At 39.3% G+C, this 21,602-nt stretch overlaps 1 protein-coding gene across 1 annotated transcript in view; it reads left to right on the top strand.

The window, feature by feature from the left end:
• The window catches only part of LOC140241081 (uncharacterized), a 73,408-nt gene that overhangs the window by 15,149 nt on the left and 36,657 nt on the right, over positions 1 to 21,602 (top strand). The window lies entirely within an intron of this gene.

The following is a 21,602-nucleotide window of genomic DNA, read 5'->3' as shown; positions in this document are numbered from 1 at the left end:
TTGAACAGGATTCCATAAGTGATTAAGATAACTCAAACTTGTTGCTATATGAGTCCCTGCATCACAAAAGGAACCAAAAAAAAAATGTCAGATATATATTTTTACTTAAGGGCAGCTCCTCAACATGCTGAAAGAGCAGGTTCTAAGCTTAAAAATGATATATAACTCAATTCAGATTGACACACTTAAAACATCTGAATATTTTGACGAAAGCATCACTCTGTAAAGTGTGAACCGAGAAAATAGGCGTTGAAGAACAGGGTCTATTCAAGCGCTCAATCTTTTTATACTGCACAGTGGTGGCTGTGCAATGAAGGGGGGGGGGGGACATAAAACAAACAAACAAAAAAAAAACAAATTGTAAACCGACGGAGCGACAACAATGGGGAGATTATCGGATTAAGTCGAAGTTGAGCACGATCTATTAAAACATTCTACCCATGATGTCAACTTTCAGTACCAACTCAATACCATCATCCTTCAAACGTCATTAGAGCTGAAAGTGAAGCGTGTGCAAAGGATTTTCAAGAAATGAAAAGGGACCTCTAAATCATAACTGATTTCAGGGTATACTCTACAAAAAAAAATAATGTGGGAAATCCGCTGGAAATCCCCTTTCCCGTTCATTCTATGAGAAGGGCAGGGGCGTCGATCCGTTTCACGATTGGGGAGGGAGACTAGGAGTTGGAATAACTGTGCGAGGGAGCGGATCAACCAAGTGTGGGGGTAGGAGGGAGGAGGATCCCCCTCTGACACAAGGGCGATTTTGCAAATTTGAGACCTGAACTGATGCACCTCTTTGGCAAATTGTTGTTGTTGTTTTTTAATTAAAAAGAGTCAGAAAATAGACATTCACAGATAATTGAAAGACGAACTGTGGGTCGTTTCCAGTGTGAGCGACATCCAATGTGTAGGCCTACTTATTGATGCAAGGAAGTTGTCAGGTGGAAATGGAGGGTGTGGGAGGGGGTAGCCACCTTCTCCACAAATACTATTTTGCATTTTTAGGATTAACATAAAACAATCAGATGTACACTGTTGTGAATATTCGGAAAATAATTCCCAGAGTGTGAAGAGTCAAAATCAAAGGATAAGAACCCAATGGGTAAGGTAAATTGAAAGAGGATGGGGAACTTTGGAATTTATTAGAGTTAAAGTCATAGATATGGTGCACAGTTTTTGATGGATTGCGTCGGTATGTGTGGATAGTATAGATGAGGAGATGCAAGAAAACAAGGAATAAGACATTAATGTAATGGCTATTATCTAGGTAATCATCATAAATGATAAATACGATTTCCGAGTGCTGAAGAATAACAATGAAAGGTGGATGATGTAAACACAAACGGAGCCGCTGTATGTTGAAGATCCCGACAACAGTAAAGAATTCCATTCCAGACAATTCAACGCAAAGAATGGTTTGCAAGGGAAACGTTAGAGATTCAATACGCAGGTACGTGCATGCGTCACGATCACCAATGAACTCGCTGAAATGACGAAAAAAGATTAGGAATTCCGTTATAATGAAATTGCAACTTTACTCGATTATCTGATGTAGTCTGGTAGGAATGGGGGGTCCCCATGCACCCCATGCACCCCATGCACCCCCCGAACACATTTTTTTAACTTACTTTTTTGTAACCCTTAGGGTGTCTGGTAAAAAATCGTGTCCCATGGGGGTCATTGGCGGCCATCTTGGTAGCCATCTTGGATTTTCAGGGAAAATCATTATCTTCCATAACTTTTGAACTACACAGCATAGAATTATAAATAAAGCATATCTGCAGGGTAAACATGACACGAGGAATCGATTGCAATGGTTATTTACATGATTAAAGCAAGTCTGAAACAAGAAAAGCCTAAAAACATGCTAATTTCGGTGTCATTTTCACCGAAAACTACCCAAATAGTTTAACTTTTGAATTACACAACATACAGGGACAAATAAAACAGTAATTCAGAGTTGATACGGCATGAGGAATCGTTTGATAGAGTTATTTACATGATTAAAGCAAGTTACATAGAAGAAAAGTCCAAACATGCGAGGAAAACCAGTGTCGTTTACTCTAGAAATATTCCCAAGTAGTCTATAATACGTGACAATCTCATACCTCCTAAGAGTAAACTTAACTCTTTTTCTTAACAGTCTGGTAGGAAAGGGGGGGGGGGGGTCCCGTGCACCCTCATTTTTGTATCCCTTAGGGTGTCTACTTGATTTTTTTTTTGTCTCCAAGTGAAAATCGTGTCACATGGGGGTCATTGGCAGCCATCTTGGATTTGCGAGGAAAATCATTAGTTTCTATAACTTTTGAAGTTTCCAACATACAAGGAAAAATAAAACATTTTTTCAGGGTATATGTGACATGAGAAATCGATTGAGATGGTTATTTACATGATTAAAAAATGCTTGATACAAGAAAAGTCCCAAATATGATAAATTCTGTATCGATTACACTGAAAAGTACCCAAATAGTTCAACTTTTGAACTATACACGACATACAGGGACAAATACAACATTTCTTCAGACGAAACACAGCATGAGGAATCAATTAAGATTGTCATTTACATAATGAAAGCAAATTTGACAGAAGAAATGTCCTAAAACTGAAAAATTAAGTGCTGCTACTCTGGAAATGGCCCAAATATTTCATGCTACATACATGACAAATTGCATACCTCACTAAAGTGACTAACAACTCTATCTTTAGATCATTGCCCAAATAGGCCTATTTTGTTTTGTATCAAAAACATTAAATAGAATCTGAAGAGAAAATTAATTTCAAGCATTGTCACCCCTCACTTGGTGAAATAGAATAAGAATGTAAGCACTGTGGTAATTCATATGCAAATACCCTTGAAAAGAGGTGACACATGATAATAATGTTGATCACAACACCTAAAAGTGACTAATGGACAAAGATAAAACTTGAACTGAAATTTAACACTCTTCGTGCGCGTTCAATTTCGTTTCATTTTATATTTAAAGCGAGTTTGAGTTGGGATATATTCAAGGAAACAATCACTGTGTCAAAATGTCGAGCCGATTTAAAAAATTTAGATGCCAAAATGGTTTCATTCATTCTCAAGTTAAAAAAGCAGTTCATTCAAATGTATTTGTTTAAAGTTTATTGTCCGAAAACAAAAAGAGAAACATTTCATTTGACAGCCGGAAATCTAGCCTGTGAATAGGGACTGTATATCAATGTGGATTGCTGCTACTTTAATTTAGAAATATTTGCATGTGAATCGCTTTTGTGCTTACATCCTGTATGCATTCAATTCAAGTTCACATTGATTGGAATTAAGTTTCCTTTCGAATTCTGTTAAAAGTTGTCTGATATAAGACGCAATATTCAAGCTATTATCAAAAGACATAATGATATTTTGAAAGGGTTAGTCACATACCGATTAGTGATTGGCTGAACACAGTCACGTGATATAAGTACATTCGTTATGTTGGCCCATGGGCGAACATTCTTGTAATGTTCTCCCATGGGAAAACATTTCCACGTGACAAATGACAGAATTAAGGCCTAGGACCGCAGCGCACTTATAACCTCCCTCAATAGCATTTCAAACCCTTCGGGTGGAACATTGGGTATGTTCCCTCCGCCGCCAGTCATCATCTATATATTTCAACGTTTGTTGCATGTGTACATGCTTTTCATGAAGTATTGAATTAACGTATATTGAAAAAATATAAAGTAACACAATATGACTTCACTTTTCTTCAAAAGTATTCTGAATGCTCACCCTGTGTAAAACTGTACAAACCACAGAAGCGGTTATGCGATATATTAGGTTTTCATTTCACACTTCTTTAATTTCTATACCGGTAATCATCATCAAAACGATCATTGTAATCAATGTCTGGGTCCTCTTCTTCATCCTCCTTCATTTCCTCAGTAATTTTCTGAAGCAAGTCAATGAGGGAAGTCGGAAAGATAGGGCCACCAGACCACACTGGCTCCATCATAACAAAGGCTACCTTCTGCCATCCTTGTCCAGAATCAAAGGAGTCATATACAGAGCACCAGAAGATTGGTTGGTCAGCTCTCTTTAAGATGGCAAGGCGATGGGTCACACATTTAATGTGTGGGATAAGGTTGTCTCTGCAAGGTGTATATGAGCATGAAGATATCCACATTGGAGTTTGTCGTCATTTGTTCACCCTCTCCCATCATCTGCTTTGGATGATGCTGCTGTAAATAGACTTCTCCACCTCTTATGGTCATACATTAGGCATGTGAATGCTCCAATATCTTCTGTCACCTCTTATTGGCTCTACAGACCACCCATCTCCAAGGTTTAAGTGGGGGACAAAAAACATTGGCACATTTCAAAGTCATGTTGTAAGATTTCTGCAGTGTTCATTATAATGTAATATTGAACAATTTACCACATTTCAGTAAAATATTGCAGAGATTATAATGTCATACTACTCTCTCCTGAATGCTGTATGGTACATGGGGTGGCTTTGTAGATTCTTTAGGGGTCCGACTTTGCCCCTACTCTTGAAGGCACTTGTTACATCTTCCCCTGTCGCCTTAAACACATGTCGTCCAAGTATTGTGGTACAGTAGCCCGCTCCCTTTGATTCAGTATGCCAGTTCAACGACATTCACAATCTGGCAATGCTCGACAGTCCATTTATCAAGGAGGATAGTGAGGGTGACGGAGTGAGCATGGTGCAAGAAGATCAAGAAAATGTCTGTGTCTGGTGTCCTTACCACAGCTGCTTTGTACCCAAGCTTAATAGTGGAATACTCGAGGTAGAGCGCTACCCTGGTGTCCTTCTCCTGGTTAGACGGCAGCTCATGGATAGAGCTTATTGTCTCCTGGGATGAATAATTAGGTGAACAAAAAGAATGTAACAGGAATCACTTAAGCTTCAGAGAATGTGATTTCTGTTGATACATTCCTTTTGTTTACACAATGATATGTTCCAAGAGACAATGGCGCGATATCCATGAGTGACTGTCTAACCAGTATAAGAAGACGGACACCAGGGTCGTGCTCTACCTCAAGTGCGCTGCTAAACTTAGGTACAAGGTAGCTTTGGTGAGGGATCCAGACACACATTTCCTTGATCCCCTTGGTCCTTGCTTAATCCATTCTACAATGTAGTAACTTTCTTAATAAACGGACTGTCACGTATTGCCAGGTTGTCAATGTCAATTAATTTGCATTTATATAGAATCAACGGGAGCTCATATACTGTATACCAAAATACCTGGACTACCGGGGAAGATGTAACAATTACAGTGCCTTAATGGGTTGGGAAAAGTTGGACCCCTAAAGAATCAACAAAAGCCATCCCATATACCACATAGCATTCAGGTGAGAGCTGTTTGATTTCGTGATTTCAGAAGTATTTTACTGAAATCTAATAAGTTGCTCAGTATTATATCATAATAAACACTACTAAAATATTAGAATATTACTATACAATATGCCAAGTTGAGTGTTTTTTATTCACAAATCTTGGTGATGGGTGGTCTGTGGAGCCAGAGGTGACAGATGACATTGAAGCATTCACATGCCTAAAATGTATAGCGAGGTCCGGGAGAAGTCTATCATAATGGCGTTCGCAGCATCATGCTGAAACAGATGGTGGGAGAGGGCGAGCAACTGATGACCAAATCCAAGGTGGATTTCTCCTTGCTCCCACCTGGCAGAGGCAACCTTATTTCACACTTTCAATGTGTGAACCATGGGTACCACCTTGCCATCTTCAAGCGATCTGACTAGCCAATCTTCTGGTGCGCTACCGCTTTAATCCTGGACAAAGGTGGCATAAGACAGCCTTCGGTATCATGGATCCGGTGTGGTCAAGTGGCCCTATCCTTCCCACTTCCCTCATTGACTTGCTTCAGAAAGTTACTCCGTAGACGGAGGAGGATGAAGAGGAGGAGCCAGATATTGATTACAATGATCGTTTTGATGATGACTGTAAATTACCAGAAGTGTAAAACCCAAAGCTAACATATTATCGCTTACCGAATCTGTGGTTTGTATAATTGCATAGGATGAGAGAATACAATATGTTAGACAAATTAAAGTCATAGAGAGAGAGTGGATTTCTGACTGCCAAGTGATTTTCATATGTTTATTTTCAGACAGGAAGGCTTTAAACAAATACGTTTGAATGAACCATTTTTAACTTAATCTTAAATAAGTTTAATGATAACAATATGACACCTAAATTGGTGAAACCGACAGAGCATTTTGGTACAGTGATTTCCTTTATGAAAATACACTTACTCAAACTCTTCAAATACAAAATTATATGAAATAGAAGATGCACTCAAAAAGTGTTCAATTACATTTTAGGTTTGAATTTTGTCGATTAGTCACTTTCACATGTGGTAAAAATTTGTATGTTGACCTCTTTCGATCTGCTTTTTTAGGTGTATCTGCATATCAATTGCCATCGTGCTTACATTTTTCATTTGATTTCAACAAGTGAGGCGTCAAAATGCTTGGAGTTGCATGTTGCATATTTTTTTTTTAATAAACAAAACACCATATTTGAGCTATGATCTAAAGACAAAGTGCCAAGTCACTTTTGTGAAGTAGTTTGTCATGTATGTATACGGATTTTGGGTACTCTACGGTGTAAATGACACCAAATTTTTCGTATTTTGGACTTTTTGTATCAAACTTGCTTTAATCATAAAAATAATCATCTCAATTGATTCCTCATGACACAGTTACCCTGAAGGAAATGTTATATTTATCCCTGTATGTTGTGAAATTCAAAAGTTACAGAATTTACTGATTTTCCTCTCAAATCAAAAATGGCCTCCAATGACTCCCCCCCCCCCCACACACGATTATTTCTTGGAAACAAAAAAAAAAAATCATCATCTAATAGACACTTTGAAGGGATACAAAAATTTAGTGTGTATGAGAATCCCCCATTTCTAGACTTAAGTGGTTAGTCAATCATATGAGGTATATAATTGTCATGTATGTATATGGACTATTTGGGCAGAGCAAACGACACTGTTTTTTTATTCGCATGTTTGGATTTTTCATGTATCATAATTGTTTTAATCATGTAAATAACGATGTGAATCGATTCCTCATGCCAAATTTACCCTGGAGAAATTATTCATTTGTCCTTGTATGTTGGAAACTTCAAAAGTTATAGAAATTAATGATTTTCCTCGCAAATCCAAGATGGTTGCCAATGACCCCCCCCCCCATGTGACACGATTTTCACTTGGAGACAAAAAGAATCAAATAGACACCCTAAGGGATACAAAAATGAGGGTGCACGGGACCCCCCACCCCCCATTCCTACCAGACTGTTAAGAAAAAGAGGTTAGTTTACTCTTAGGAGATATGAGATTGTCATGTATATATGTATATAGACTACTTGGGAATATTTCCAGAGTAAACGACACTGGTTTTCCTCACATGTTTGGACTTTTCTTGTATGTAACTTGCTTTAATCATGTAAATAACTCTCTTAAACGATTCCTCATGCCATATTAACTCTGAATTACTGTTTTATTTGTCCCTGTATGTTGTGTAATTCAAAAGTTAAACTATTTAGGTATTTTTCGGTGAAAATGACACCGAAATTTGCATATTTTTAGGCTTTTCTTGTTTCAAACTTGCTTTAATCATGTAAATAACCATTGCAATCGATTCCTCGTGTCATGTTTACCCTGAAGAAATGCTTTATTTATAATTTTATGCTGTGTAGTTCAAAAGTTATGGAAGATAATGATTTTCCCTGAAAATCCAAGATGGCTGCCAAGATGGCCGCCAATGACCCCCATGGGACACGATTTTTTCTTGGGAACAAAAAAATTCATTTACCAGACACCCTAAGGGTTACAAAAAAGTAAGTTAAAAAAATGTGTTCGGGGGGTGCATGGGGACCCCCATTCCTACCAGACTAATGTGGGAGCCTTAGAGAAATTGGTTGGTTTGGAGGGAGACTGGAAGAGTTTATTTTGCTGTAGGGTAGTTTTCCCGCTACCACGAAAAATGGGTGCACATCACGAGACCGATACCCAAGAGTCAAACAGCCCACAAGTCATATAGCCCATTACTTAAACAGCCCACGAGTTGGGCACTAAGCAAAAATGCCCACGATTTGGACATCAAGTGAAAAAAAAAAAAATACCCACGAGTTGCACAACCCATGAGTTCGGCACTACGCACAAAATTCTCGCTATCGCCAATGACGTAAAAAGAACCCGGATGTGGCTTTTTCGTCAAGATGTAGTACACTTGGTAGCAAGGGCACTTCCGGCACGGAACATAATTTGCACAACGCTAGCGTGCGCGTACGTGTACCTTACCTATAGCGCAGCGCCGACCACGGGTATGGTAGGTGTCCAACCTACCGACCGGGTCCATAACGACCGGCCGCGCATTATAATGGCATTGCGCGTACAGAAAGAAAATGTACGCATGGGACTACGCGCAACGGTGTTCGATTCTTCACTGGGCTACGCTACCGAGTAAAATGTGGCGAAAACAACTAAGTATTCCCTCTAAAGAACCGAAATTTAGCAAAATCGAGTAAGGTTTATCGTGTAACTACATATAACTAGACCTACCTTTGCTGACTCGTTGTTAGATGTAGAGTATCCTTCCGTAATAAATTTGACGATTTTGACCGCAAAATTGTCACCGCCGCTTGTACAATCGTGCACACACGTTACACATATACATGACATAAACATTTTGTCGCCCGCTACGACCGTACGAGTTGATGCAGAAACGAGAAATGAATGTGAAACAACAAACCGCTCATCTAATTTATTTCAATTACGATGAAAAGTTTCCTAATGAAAATCAAGTCAAATTAATCAAACAGTCCTTCAAAAGTAATATCAAAGAATTCAAAATATATTCAAATACTATTTGGGGAAAAAATGACGGCTAGAAAAAAACAGCGGCCTGTCGAAAAAACGCATTTAAGTGCCCTTTATACGCATTGTCAGGGTGGTCGGTTGAAATGAGCAGGGCAACTGAGTGCGGAAAAAATGACATCCCACGCGTTCGAAGCCGCCATAGAGCGCGTACCTCAGATTGCATTTTCAGTGCGCGCTTGTGAATCCGGAGTATTTTCTCCTCACGTGAGTAAAATTTCAGTCAAATTGTGAGATTTTTCACGTTTCTATTGATAGAAAAACGTTAGGTGTCCGGTATTATGAACACCCAACCATACTAGTACAGTAGGCCCCTTTACCGCCCGAGCCAGCGAGTGGCCAGGCCTGTCATACTCGCTGTCATACACTGTAGTCCCCTCCGGCGGCCGGCCGGCCTTGCAGTTAGCATGCACCCAAAGAGATTTTTCTCCTCCCCACCATGCACTGCGGAAAATCTCTTTGCATGCACCACTCTGCACGCAGTGCATAAGCTAACACATACCGGTAGCGTACTGCTTGATCATGCGATCGATGTGCACATCACAGATCAGTCATCTCTGCATACATTGAAAATATGCTGGAAAAGGTTCCCGCTGGAAAATATTCACCCACCTGGATATACAGTATATCGTCATGGAATGCCCATCTTTTTTTTTTTTTTTTTAATTTGTTCTCTGTCGAAATGTCGCGAACACAATCGGGAACGAACAGTGATCTCGAACTTATCCTGTCTCCGAAGCAACTTCTTCCAAGTACGTACAATGTACGTAGGCACTAGGCCTACTACTGAGTACATACTACCACTACTAGTAAGTCGCGCGTGCACGTACTGCGCTGTGGAGTCACCCGCACACTTCACCCACGCGGCCACGTCACGTCTCGCATGCCAGTAAGGGTCCTATTTCTGCAGATTTTTTTCATTTATTGTCGTGCGAACAACACATGGCAGCTTCGCAGCAACAACCAAAAGTCGTATTAACAGCAATTTCGTAAGAATGGAGAAATTTCAAATCATATTAAATCTGTAATTCAAGTCGAGAAAACCGGAAGTACACGTAGAATACAGTCGGTTGTGTGTGTAAATAGCATTAGTCACGTATCACGCGTGTACAAACGGAAGTGACTTTGCTACCGGACTATCCCATAATGCACCGTAAATGACGCTTAAATCAACATCCGGGTACTTTTTACGTCATTGGCGATAGCGAGAATTGTCACGATCCGACACTACGCAAACAAATTCAACAAGCCCGACACTACTCTTAAAAGGCTCACGAGACCGACACTGGGCAAAGAAAGCCCAAATCCACCTTTAGACCAGTTAATTGTGTAGGTTGTCCAGATAATGGAAAAGGGAGAAATGAGAGATGGAAAAGGAGAGTTGCTAGGATATTACACCGTCAGTTGCCCTCCCTCACCCCTGAACTATGCAGGATTTTTAATTGCATTTGCGTGTGTATTTGTGAAAAATAAACAAATTTCAGATAAAGGGTGCATGAGATCCTTCTTCATTAATCTAAAAAAAAAATTGTCAAAGCAGCCTTGTTTTCATTTACACAAAACATTAAACGGTATACACCTATACTTAGAAAAAGAAATAAAAAAGGAGTGGACATTTAGATAAGCCAACTAGAAAAATATCCAGCTGTAAAATACATTGACAGGAAAATATTCCACAAAAAAAAAAATGGTCAATGTTGCAGCACAAACCCGCTTTACATCGCATTTTGTTTGAATTCATTATGAATTTTTGGGAGGGGACTGCAAAAAAATGCACTTGTTTTGCACCAAACGTTTGCACCAGATCGCTGATTTTCAGGTCTTAGAATACAAAAATCATTATCGTTTGGGAAGAGAAATGCCCCTTATGTACACCCTCGTGTGCACGGGTTTTTTTTTTTTTTTTTGATTGCTCAACAGACAGCGTTCATAATATTCAGCCATTTACATCATCAAAATGCAAAAGTTCTCACTGTGAGAAGGAAACAGCCCCCTCCCACACCCCAAACCCTCGTTCGCTCCGCTTGCTTGGTTCGGTCGCGTTCATGACAACACTGTAAGAACTAATACAAGAAGTTTATATCTAAATGATACCATTCTATAGGCAAATTGTTCATTAGCAATCTACATCAAAAATACTGCTACCATAAACAAGGGGGACTGTCTCAAGTCAATAAAACAGGCAAACACTTGCATCATATTGCACCATTCCCTTCTCGGTCGCGTTCACGACATCTCAGTGTAAGAATTAATACAGGAATTTTATTGAAATGATACCATTCTATTTGCAAATTTGTTATTAACAATTTACAGCCAAATGTACTGCTACCTTAAACAAGTGGGACAGCTACAAGTCGATAGAACACGGAAAAACCTGCATCAAATTGCAACATTTACAACATCAAAATGAAAAAAAAAAAAAAAAACCGTTCTCATCGTGGGAACCCACTCCCACCTCTCCCTCGCTCACTCCGCTCGCTCTTGCTTGGTTGCGTTCATGATTTTCAGTGTAAATATCAAAACGTGACGTTTTTGGATAATACTATTTTATAGGTACATTGTTCAATGATAATCGACATCAAAATATACTGCTATAAAGCCCTGGTCACAACTAGCCGTGCGTGCTTTTCGTCCGTACGTTTTTGGCGGAGGCCACGGCATTCACGTTTTTGTTTTGTTTTGTTTTTTCTGAAAACGTGGGGAGGGAGTGACTAGAGCAGGGAGGAAGTACGTCTACGCACGACACTTGCATGGTTGCGCAGGGTGTAAGTACGTGGCCCGCACGCCACGCCTGGCCGTGAGGGGTTACGTGCATCGTACGTTGAGCACGTGGTAAGTGAGTTGTACGTGCTTACAACGTACAATCTCCGTGCGATTGCCACGTTCTCTTGCGGAAACTCTAATTACACGTGCTACTCACGAACAGTATCACTACTTTCTCGCATGTTGTAAGCGCGTGCAAGTGCGGTGTTTTTTTTTTTCCGTCAGATGTGGGGGGGGGGGGTAGGCTTATATGACCATACGTCTTCTCCATACGTGTACATGGCAGTTTAACCCTCTGTGTACCATAACTACTTATTTCATGTCCATAGGTTTATATGTGAAATGTGTGAATACATGACTCACTGACAGGGAAAGGGTTAATACATTTGGGCCCTATGTTCATAAAAAGTCGATATGATAGCAACTCTTGCTGGAATTGCAATTTCTCTGCAGGGTTTGCACATGGCACATCAAGCTCCCGTCAAGAAATGGCCAGTTGCACGCACATGTCCAATCCATTTTTCAGCTATAGACCTACTTGGTTTTAAAGCACTGTAACTTATGTCAGCCATGACTGGGGGTCTTTCCAAAATAGGAAGAAAAGGTGATTTCAATGGCTTATGCAATTGTCATAGTAACGAAAAGAATCCAGCTTCCTGATTGGCTGTTGCCATATTGGAAGTTGTCATTCCAGCAAGAGTAGCCATCCAAACTTATCTTATGAAATGGGGCCCAGGTACACGTATGAACCTATTATCGTATATACAATAATATTGTAAAACATTATTTTGGTTTAAACAGCCTAACACATTGGCACTGAAAATGAGCTGAGAATATACGTTTGTTATTTCAGATGCATTATGATTTGATGTTATGAAGTCCGCTATCTTTACACGCAGTTTCAGAGGTAGGTAGTGGTTAATTTCAGCCATCCAGCATAATCATTTTGAGCAAGATTAATAGCATATTGCTGGAACGATGAATGTAGGCCTATGTTGTTGTTGTTTTTTCTTCATTTTCTCTGAGTCTGAAGGCGTCACGTTTGCAATTTATTCAAGGTAATACTGCCATCATAGTAATTTCTTCCGTGCTTAATTTCAAAATATACACATTCTCAATTTTAGCTTAACTCAAATTGTACTGACTTTATCCCTGCTCTACAAAAACAATGATGACTAATGCCTTTTAACCAAGCTTGTGCAACTCTTGAATGTAACAGTTTTTCAGAACTCCAAAAAGCTGGTCACTTCATGCACTGACCACTCAAAATTCAGGATTTCTCTTCTTCAAGCAGTTTTTGACTGTCTCTTATGTTCTGCAAAAAATAATATATAACATATTTTTAATAACCATAATCGTTACTCATCGCCTGCCAGGCAGAGAGGTGGATTTTAGTTCGTGATGACAATTCGACAGAGTTTTGAAAGCTCTTTCATGTAATGTAACAATCATCTGTCTGTGTATGAGATTTTTTTTTTTCAAGGCAACAATTCTTATAGGTAATTTCTGCCCCCTAGGTGAAGAAGAACAGTACGAATACGTAATTGCCAACATTTTGGAGAGGAAAATTAATGACACTCGTCCGTCGGCTGGGCTTGCGTGCCTTTCAGAAATCAGTGCGCACAACTTGCGTTGAAAGTGCGAAGCAGGTGCTTATTTGGTACGATCTGCGTGCTCTGTTGAAGAGTTGAACTCACGAAGTGCCGAATAAGCACGGACTACGCACTTATCACGTGCTCAACACGCAAATGCTACGTGCGCTGTCCGTCGAGCAAGTGACGGCATGAAGACGCACGGAGTCAGTGCGTTGTACGCACGTTTACTGTAGAGGGCACGTACGTTGCACGTACTTAGGGTAAATCCGTAGCCCGAACTCAGCGAAAGTTCCTTGTGACATAAAAGTGCTACGGTGTGTCTGCGTGCTTCAAAATCCGTACTGAGGCGGTACTTACTACGTACGGATCCCAAAGTTTTGTTCACGTTTTTGCAAGTAGACAGCATGCACTTGCAAGTACGGCTAGTTGTGACCACGGCTCTTCCGTCTTTCGTAAGATGGCCGTAAGTCTGACGAAAGAATAAAGCTACGGTCACAAAGCTTTGTACGAACGATGTTACTGTTTGTACGAATTCTGGAATTCGTACAGATTCGTAGATCGGACACAGATTCTTACGGTCTTCTTACGAATTTCGTACGAACGCTGTTTAATTCGCAAGAACAACTTAACACCTTCAAGGGCCGTTCACACTGGAGCGGTTTTGCGGCAGCGGCAGTGGCAGCAGTGTGCCGCAAAAATCCCTCGCGTATTGTGTATGTACAACCGTTCACACTGGAGCGGTATCGGCGACTTTTTAGAGCGGCAACCGGAAGCGGTTTTCTCGAATCGCTCCGCTGAGCGATTTTTCTAGTCTGCCGCTGAGGCGAGGTTTCTGTTGACCAATCATAATAGAGCATAATTTGTGACGTTATAATGTGGATGGGGTCATAAACTTTAGCTTGAAAAGAGTCTCGCGAAGGTACAACACGTCGATCGTAGAGCTGAACGACGAGGTCTGGAAAGGATAACGTTTATACAATAAACGTAATTATGCTCACAAAAACACTCGTGAGGAAAATATCAAGTTAGAGACCATTGGTAATAAAATCTGGCTAGCGGTGGTAAGTTACTCGTTTGGTTATCTCGAGATTTTGTATAAATTTGTTTCGACGCATGACAGCAGTCACTCTCTTTCAGAGACTACATTGCAGATTGTAACTTTCCACGTGTTTTGCCATAGACGCAGACTCGCCAGCGAAAGAAAGCAGTCAATCAATATCACAGTCCCATATACGCCTATCTGTGTCTGATATGCTCTGGTATTCTGCCGACATGATACTGAAGACTTGAAGTCTAGAACTAGAGTAGATCTAGAACTACTAGGTCCATTGATAGGAGCACTCCTACTGTCCTACTAGTCCCACACCTACTAATGCATGGGGTCCATAGATGGGAAGGGCTTCCCATAAATGGACCACATATCTCTGTACGGTCGACTGTATACCGGTATAGATCTAGACCTTCTATTCATATCAAACGAAAAGTTACCATGGTCAACCTATTTATAATGATAAGGCTTTAGTAGACTAGACATTCTACCGTTACTGGTTAGATATGTTTGGTTTCATTCAATATTTCTTTCAATTATTTCTGATAAAATGAAAATGATGCAGGGAAAATTTTGGAATTGAAGTAATTTATAAGTAAAGATTTGGCACAAATATTCTTAGGGCTTAGGCCCCGTAATAGCGGTAGGGGAATGATAAATGACAAATGAATTCAAATAATAATAATAATCATAACAACAAAAACAACAACAGCTAACAAGGTGAGGCCTGATTCTGTGATAGTACTGTTAACATTAGACGTAGTTCTGGACTCTAGTCTAGAGTTTCTAGGCCCTAATAGGTATTATGTTCGAGGTATTGACTCTGCCTCTATAGATAGGTCTAGATGTAGGTGTTTTTGTATTGCCATACTGCCACCGCACAGTGATATAAATGCATGTACACACGACCACAACTATGTCCGTTGGCATGACAATGATCGACTAAATTTACTTAAAATTATTCGCGCTCAGTCATGCATCATCAGACAGGCAGTGAAGTAGGACTGATTTATTTTGTGAGAAAGCAAATTAAATTCCCTCATACTGAGTCTGACCAAGTAACAGGTATTGTTTTCAAATCACTTTAACTGTAACTGTAGCTGGTAAGCATGTGCATTTTCTTGTCTTGCCTTTCCAAAGATGCCCAAATTTTCCACAATCAATAGACTTGGAGAGTTCCTTCTTAAGGGAAAAAAATGCCTAGTGATGCAGTGGTTGGTTAGTTGCTGACCCTTGACATAATGTTTATCAAGGGTTGAAGCAGCCACTACTTCTTCTGGAAGGCTGTGCTAGTCCTTTGTGTTCTTCAGTAGGAAAGATTAACCTCTGTATTGTGTTCCGCAGGTAATTCAGTGCATTAAATCATGTTGGTAACAATACCTAATGTATATTTTCATTGATATTTTCATTGAGATAAGCACTGGCATATTAGTGGCACTTACATTATACTGCAAAATGAGCAATTTAAGAGCAAAAATCAGATACCAAAAGTTCAGGCAATTTATTCCTGGAGATGGCGATTGTTATGGGAGTGAAGGACTAAGGTCCTTTTTAAAACAGACCTGTATATACTACATTTTCTTTGTGCTGAGTAAAAATTCCCCCTAATCATGTAAGGAAAGAACGTTATAATGCATTGTATAACACATCACTTTTATAACACATCACTTGTATAAATATTATTTACCCTCAGGTAAACAGTGATTGAGTCTGCTGCCCTCCTATTCAGCGGATGCGGAAAGACCATGCAAAGGAGGCTGCATCCCTGACCAGGCTTTGATATGCGAGCTCACTCATTGACTGGAAAGTTGTGAGTTTCAGTGTTGTTTTTAACTGAAAGTGCATTGTTCAAAAGATTGACATTCTAGGTACATGTATTCCATAACCATTGCTCAGAACTTGACCTTACTCCTGTGGGAGGAAAAAAAACCAACCCTTTATTTGGGAAGTGATGGTACATGTACTGTACCTGATAATTCTAATTACAACACAGGTACATATTTTGTATGTCACCTAGAACTTAAGAGTGAACTTTACTTAAGAGTGAAATTTCTGTGAATGCACATTTTTAAATCTCTACCCTGCCCTTCATTCCAAGGAAATATAGATTCTTCTTTTTCTTCTCTATTATGGCAACATCCCATACGTTCATGACGTTTCTGCTGCGTGGACCAATCAATCATTATTTTAGTGTATATTATAGTGTGCCATAGATGACAAGGTCAAGTACTTGGCCCATGCCAATATAATCAGTTTCGGAGGACATGAATAATGCAAGTCATATGTAACTTTGAATGTAAAGTTGCCTGTCACTTTATGTATTTATTTATTTTTTTTTTTTTTGGGGGGGGAGTGGTCCCAAAAGATCTGACTTTAGACAAAGTTACACTTCTTTGCAAAAAAACAGTTCTGGTTTTTAATTCAGTTAAACATGAAAAAAATAGCACTATGACTAAGGCCAAAGGTGTAGATTGTTTTGTTGTGATCTGTAGCTTTCTAACAGGCCTGTACTACCTCCCCTCCCCCTTCTGAAACAATTTTGCCCCCTGTTTCCAGGTATCATGTTTGACTCACTCCTGTATGTACCTTGAAGATTTTCAGCTTTAAAGCATGACCTTTTAATCTTGGTCACTCTTGCTCCTAGTTTGCTGGAGTTGCTAATGAATATATAATACAAAATTACTGGATATATCATGTGTTTCAAAGCGTAACATAATGCTCATCAATATGTCTTCAAAATGTTTACACTGTGTTCATAATAATGCTTGCTTTTTTCGTTCTTCCAAGTAGGACTGTTCAAACTGTTCACATGTGGTCGACACAGAACATCCGCAGTCAGAGCACTTCATCGTTCTTATTGGAGAAAGCAAAATAAACCCTCTTCAGGTACATGTATCTGCAGTTGTGGAGCACAGGGCACAGTCTTGTCAAGGCATTGTGGCTGCAGCTGATCTTGCCTTCAAGTTGATATTCGTTCTATATCTAAACTACTGGCCACATTGCATGGCAGTGAGACCATTTTTTAGAGGGACTCCTGTACAAACAAGGAGGATTTGTAACTTTGGTATTCATCCCTTAGTTTCTAAATTTGCCAAGTCAACCATAGTGTAACAATTTATTCGTCTGCACCTTCCCCATATCAAGTCTGCATGAATAAAAAAGCAGTTGTTTGAGAAGTATTTACAATGTTATAAGGAAATAGGCACTGACCTTTGATTGTGGTCTCCTCATATAACAGTGACCATGTTCTTTCACAAGTCATTTGCCATTCGTATATTGTTGCATTTTGACTATACACCTGTACCAGGTATGAATGATGAGGTACATTATGTTTATATTGATACTGTTAGTGATCAGTGCTTCTTTGAAACATTTATTCACTTTTCAAGGAGTTAGTTTCACTTAAATGATTATGTAGACAATTACCTATGACTTGATAAGCTGCTAATTCCATTATTACACACCACGCCCTCACATAGTGTGTACAAGTTGACAAGGGATGTATAGAGCACCAAACGGTGACATTGCCATAGAAACTAGTTCTAAATGACCTCACCTGGCCCAAATATCTGTCAACACTATTGTTAACCATGCTTGCACCTGTTTCCAACCCAAGTTACAACAACTCTCTTGATTTTTTAGCAGTCGATCTAGAATTTGGCATATGTCGCAGGTAAATGTGTAATTAATGTGCTGCCATGGTAATGAAACAAATTCTATGGAAAACTCGAAATCTGGTTGCATATACAGGCCCACAACACAAGACTTCATTGCATTGCCAGTAGCTTACACACTGTTCAAACATGTGATAAAATTCCACCTGTTTACTGTGCACACTTACCTACATAGTACCTGTTACATGTGTGTATTTCACATTGGAATATGGATGCAATATTGTACTATGCTGCAGGGCAATGAGTAAAATAATTGGCAGTAGAGCAAGCACTTTATAGTGTACCTGATGCATGTCACTACAATTTTTGAAAGCTGCAAGTTTACCTTGAAACCCAAATCTATAAATATTGACATGGCATCGAATATATGTAGTGTGTATTACATTACATGTATTGTATAATCTTGAGCACTCAGTTTGTACTGTGCTTGCATTAAGTTAGTCTGTTAGTACATGATGTCAGATAACTCATATCAGATCATGGCATTAAATGCTTAATAAGTTGCTGTTCTGTTTGTTACCTGATTTTGTTAATCTGACTAGATGTTAAATTGAACCATGTAAGCACTGAGGTGACCATTTTTGTTGTACATATATTCCTTTGCTTATCCTGATTTTTTTGTGTTTGTCTTTGTAACAACAGTATGTGTCCAAATCATTGTAAATCTCAAGCCTCATCCACCTCCAAGTATCCACTCTTTCCTGCTCACTTTATTTCATGAACTCTGTACTGCTCTCTTCTCTCAATCCTATTCTCTCTTTCATTATTCCTGTTCTACGAAAGTACATGTGGGCCCTAATACTTTCTGAGGTTTGAAAGATTGAATGTAAACAACTGATTTGTCTTATGTTGTGATGTATGCATTTCTGCCAGGAATTTGCACTGAATTGAATTATTTTTCAGTTGTAAGAGATGAGAATATCTATGTTTATAGAAATTAGGTCCAAGATGCAAATTACATTGGTGTTAATTATCATACTTTCATCATTCACAAAATCCCTTACCATTACTATATTGTTTTGACACCTCATGCGTATCCATTCAGATTTACATAGTTGCTCATACAGTGTCAGAATTTTCCTTTTACATGTCAATGTGCTAGCTGTGTTGAAACACAGAATAATGTTACTTCCCTTCGCAAATGTGAACAGTATGCATATACACTGTATTTTATTTCAGAAACAGGCTGCCATATTAGATCACATCAAATGAGAACGTATATTCTAACAGTTGTGTGTATACCTTGGAAATCGACTGTCTGTTAAAATTCTTTCCAGATTTCTGAGAGCCGTCATTTGATGGCTTAGTACAGATGTGTGAATTTGAAATCCAAACTGTGATTATGAAAGACTGTTTGTTTGTGTGTGTGTGTTTAATGTTTTTTTTTTTTGTTTTTGTCTAAGGGGACGCAAAACCACCGTGACTTTCTCCCCCATGCATAACACTAATAATTTGGAGAGTGAAAAATGCTTTCCTGGTTTTCCCATAGCTAGGAGTATGTGGGCGACTTTATGATGGTCCAGTTGTGAACCACATTATACTCTACACACGTAGGTCTAAAGTAGGTTTGAGTAGGAGTGTGAATGGTAGGCATATTATCTAATACTTATCCGTGGCAGAATATCCTATTGACGGTGACTTCCCCTCACCTTTCCAGAAGGAATATGAAGTGTGACAGACATCAAATCAAACATGACATTTCATCTGTAGAGTTTATCGGTAAAGATTGGAATGACAAGTAAAGAAGTATGTTGCTGTTTATTGTTGTTGCTTGTTTCTTGTTGTTGTTGTTTTTTTTTTTAGGGGGGAGGGTTGTTGGTAAAGAGCTCATCTTTCATACAGTTGGCTACTTCGCCGACACCAGAAAAAAAAAAAGTAGTACTGTGTATTCACATCAGCACGAAGTAAGATAAGACATTTCTAGTATTACTTTGGATGCTGAGTAATTAAAAAAAGATAAAAAACAACAACAACAACAAAACAAACACACACACACAACCCCCCCCAAAAAAAAAAATACATACAAGGTCACCTTCGCAGTTTACATTCGAGATATTGTGGCGTTGGATGCGCACCTTTTATGTATGTGCAATTCACTATACGTGTAAAACAGTCTTCCAACACAATACTCAGGGATGCCAAGTTCAAAAAAAAAAAAAAAATTATGAGTCCCCTCCCCCATGGCCTCCCACGGTAGGGAGCTTTTTCAATTTTTACCTCTTAACGTGTCGATCAGGTGCATACTTAAGTGACTATTTTTTACTTATTTTGAAAGACAAAAGGAAAATATACCTTCAATTGTAACTATCACTTGAATCCTTTGAGTTATGCTTCTTATTATGGGCCCAAATTGCAAACTTTGCCCGATGCGTGAGAAAAATGGGTGCCATGCGTGAGATCGTGAGACAACCCCTAAATGCTTGAGTCTCACTCAGAATGCGGGACACTTGGCAGCTCTGATTTCTGCGTGCATACCAGTAACAAAAGGAATATTTTGCAGCTTCCTTGAACAGTCTGTGTTGATTTTTTTTTTTTCAAGCAAAAAGTTGAAAAGCTGAGATTCCGGTACTGATTGTCCAATAGTCTTCTTGCATGTTACGAATCCTTGATATCCTTGATTGTAAGTTTCATTTTGGAAAAGTGATTTTGTTAAGTCTCAGACCCAGGGGAAGGTATTCACGATATACATGTGCATATTATGCAATTGATTACTAGTTAACTGCAGGTGTCCAAGGGGACAATTTAATTTGCATATTACGCGCGGCAAACCGCTCCAGTGTGAACAGCGTGCCGCTGCGCCGGAGAGTAGTGGCAAACCGTTGCCGCTGCCGCTGCCGCTGCCGCGAAACCGCTCCAATGTGAACGGCCCTTTATAGAAACGAGATGATTTTCAGTTATATAATGGTCGTAGAATTAGTACGTTTTTCGTAAGAATGCCTTGAGTTACTCTTTCGTCAGACTTACGGGCATCTCATGATTTCTTTTTGTCGTAAATTGGGCGTACCTGCAACTCACGTCCCTCTCAAGTCATTCGTAAGATGATTTCACCATTCTTTTTTTTTTTTGTATCGCCAATTTTGTCGGGTTGTTAAAAAGACGCTGTCGAAAATTATGTAACAGTTGAAAGTTTTATACTTCAAGATGGGAGAAGTGCCAAGAAGACTATAACTGCAAGTGCATCTAGAAATAGAGGAGGAGAAGGTTTTTGCTCCAACTCTCCTCTTCTCGCTCCTTCCCCTCATTCCCCTCCTTTTTTTCTTCAACTTCCCCTTTTCCCTTTGATTTGCCTTCCCTTTTGGTCCCATATTTAGCAGAGATGCTTTCTGGTCGAACGCCTAGAACAGAGTGAGGATTTGAACTTCGCGCTTTGTACCCCCTATAGTAGAGCAGATAAGCCGAAGAATTGTGCAAAATTTGCCTAAAGCATGAAACTTTCACCATTGTTAGTACATGCTATAGGATTAATTTTAAGATCGGGAGGTAAGTCTGAATTGACCTCTAATGACCTCTGGAGGTCAATGACCTCAAAATCTAAGAAAATTTATATTTTGCGTCATTGGTTAATGATAAACACAGTAATGATGTACTAAAACTTAATATTTGTCACAGTGAAATTGTCTTTAT

Source organism: Diadema setosum, chromosome 17 (genome assembly GCF_964275005.1).
Source record: "Diadema setosum chromosome 17, eeDiaSeto1, whole genome shotgun sequence".
Taxonomy (NCBI): Eukaryota; Metazoa; Echinodermata; class Echinoidea; order Diadematoida; family Diadematidae; genus Diadema; species Diadema setosum.
Note: the sequence above shows the minus strand (reverse complement) of the source record. Positions and strands in the feature narration are given on the sequence as shown.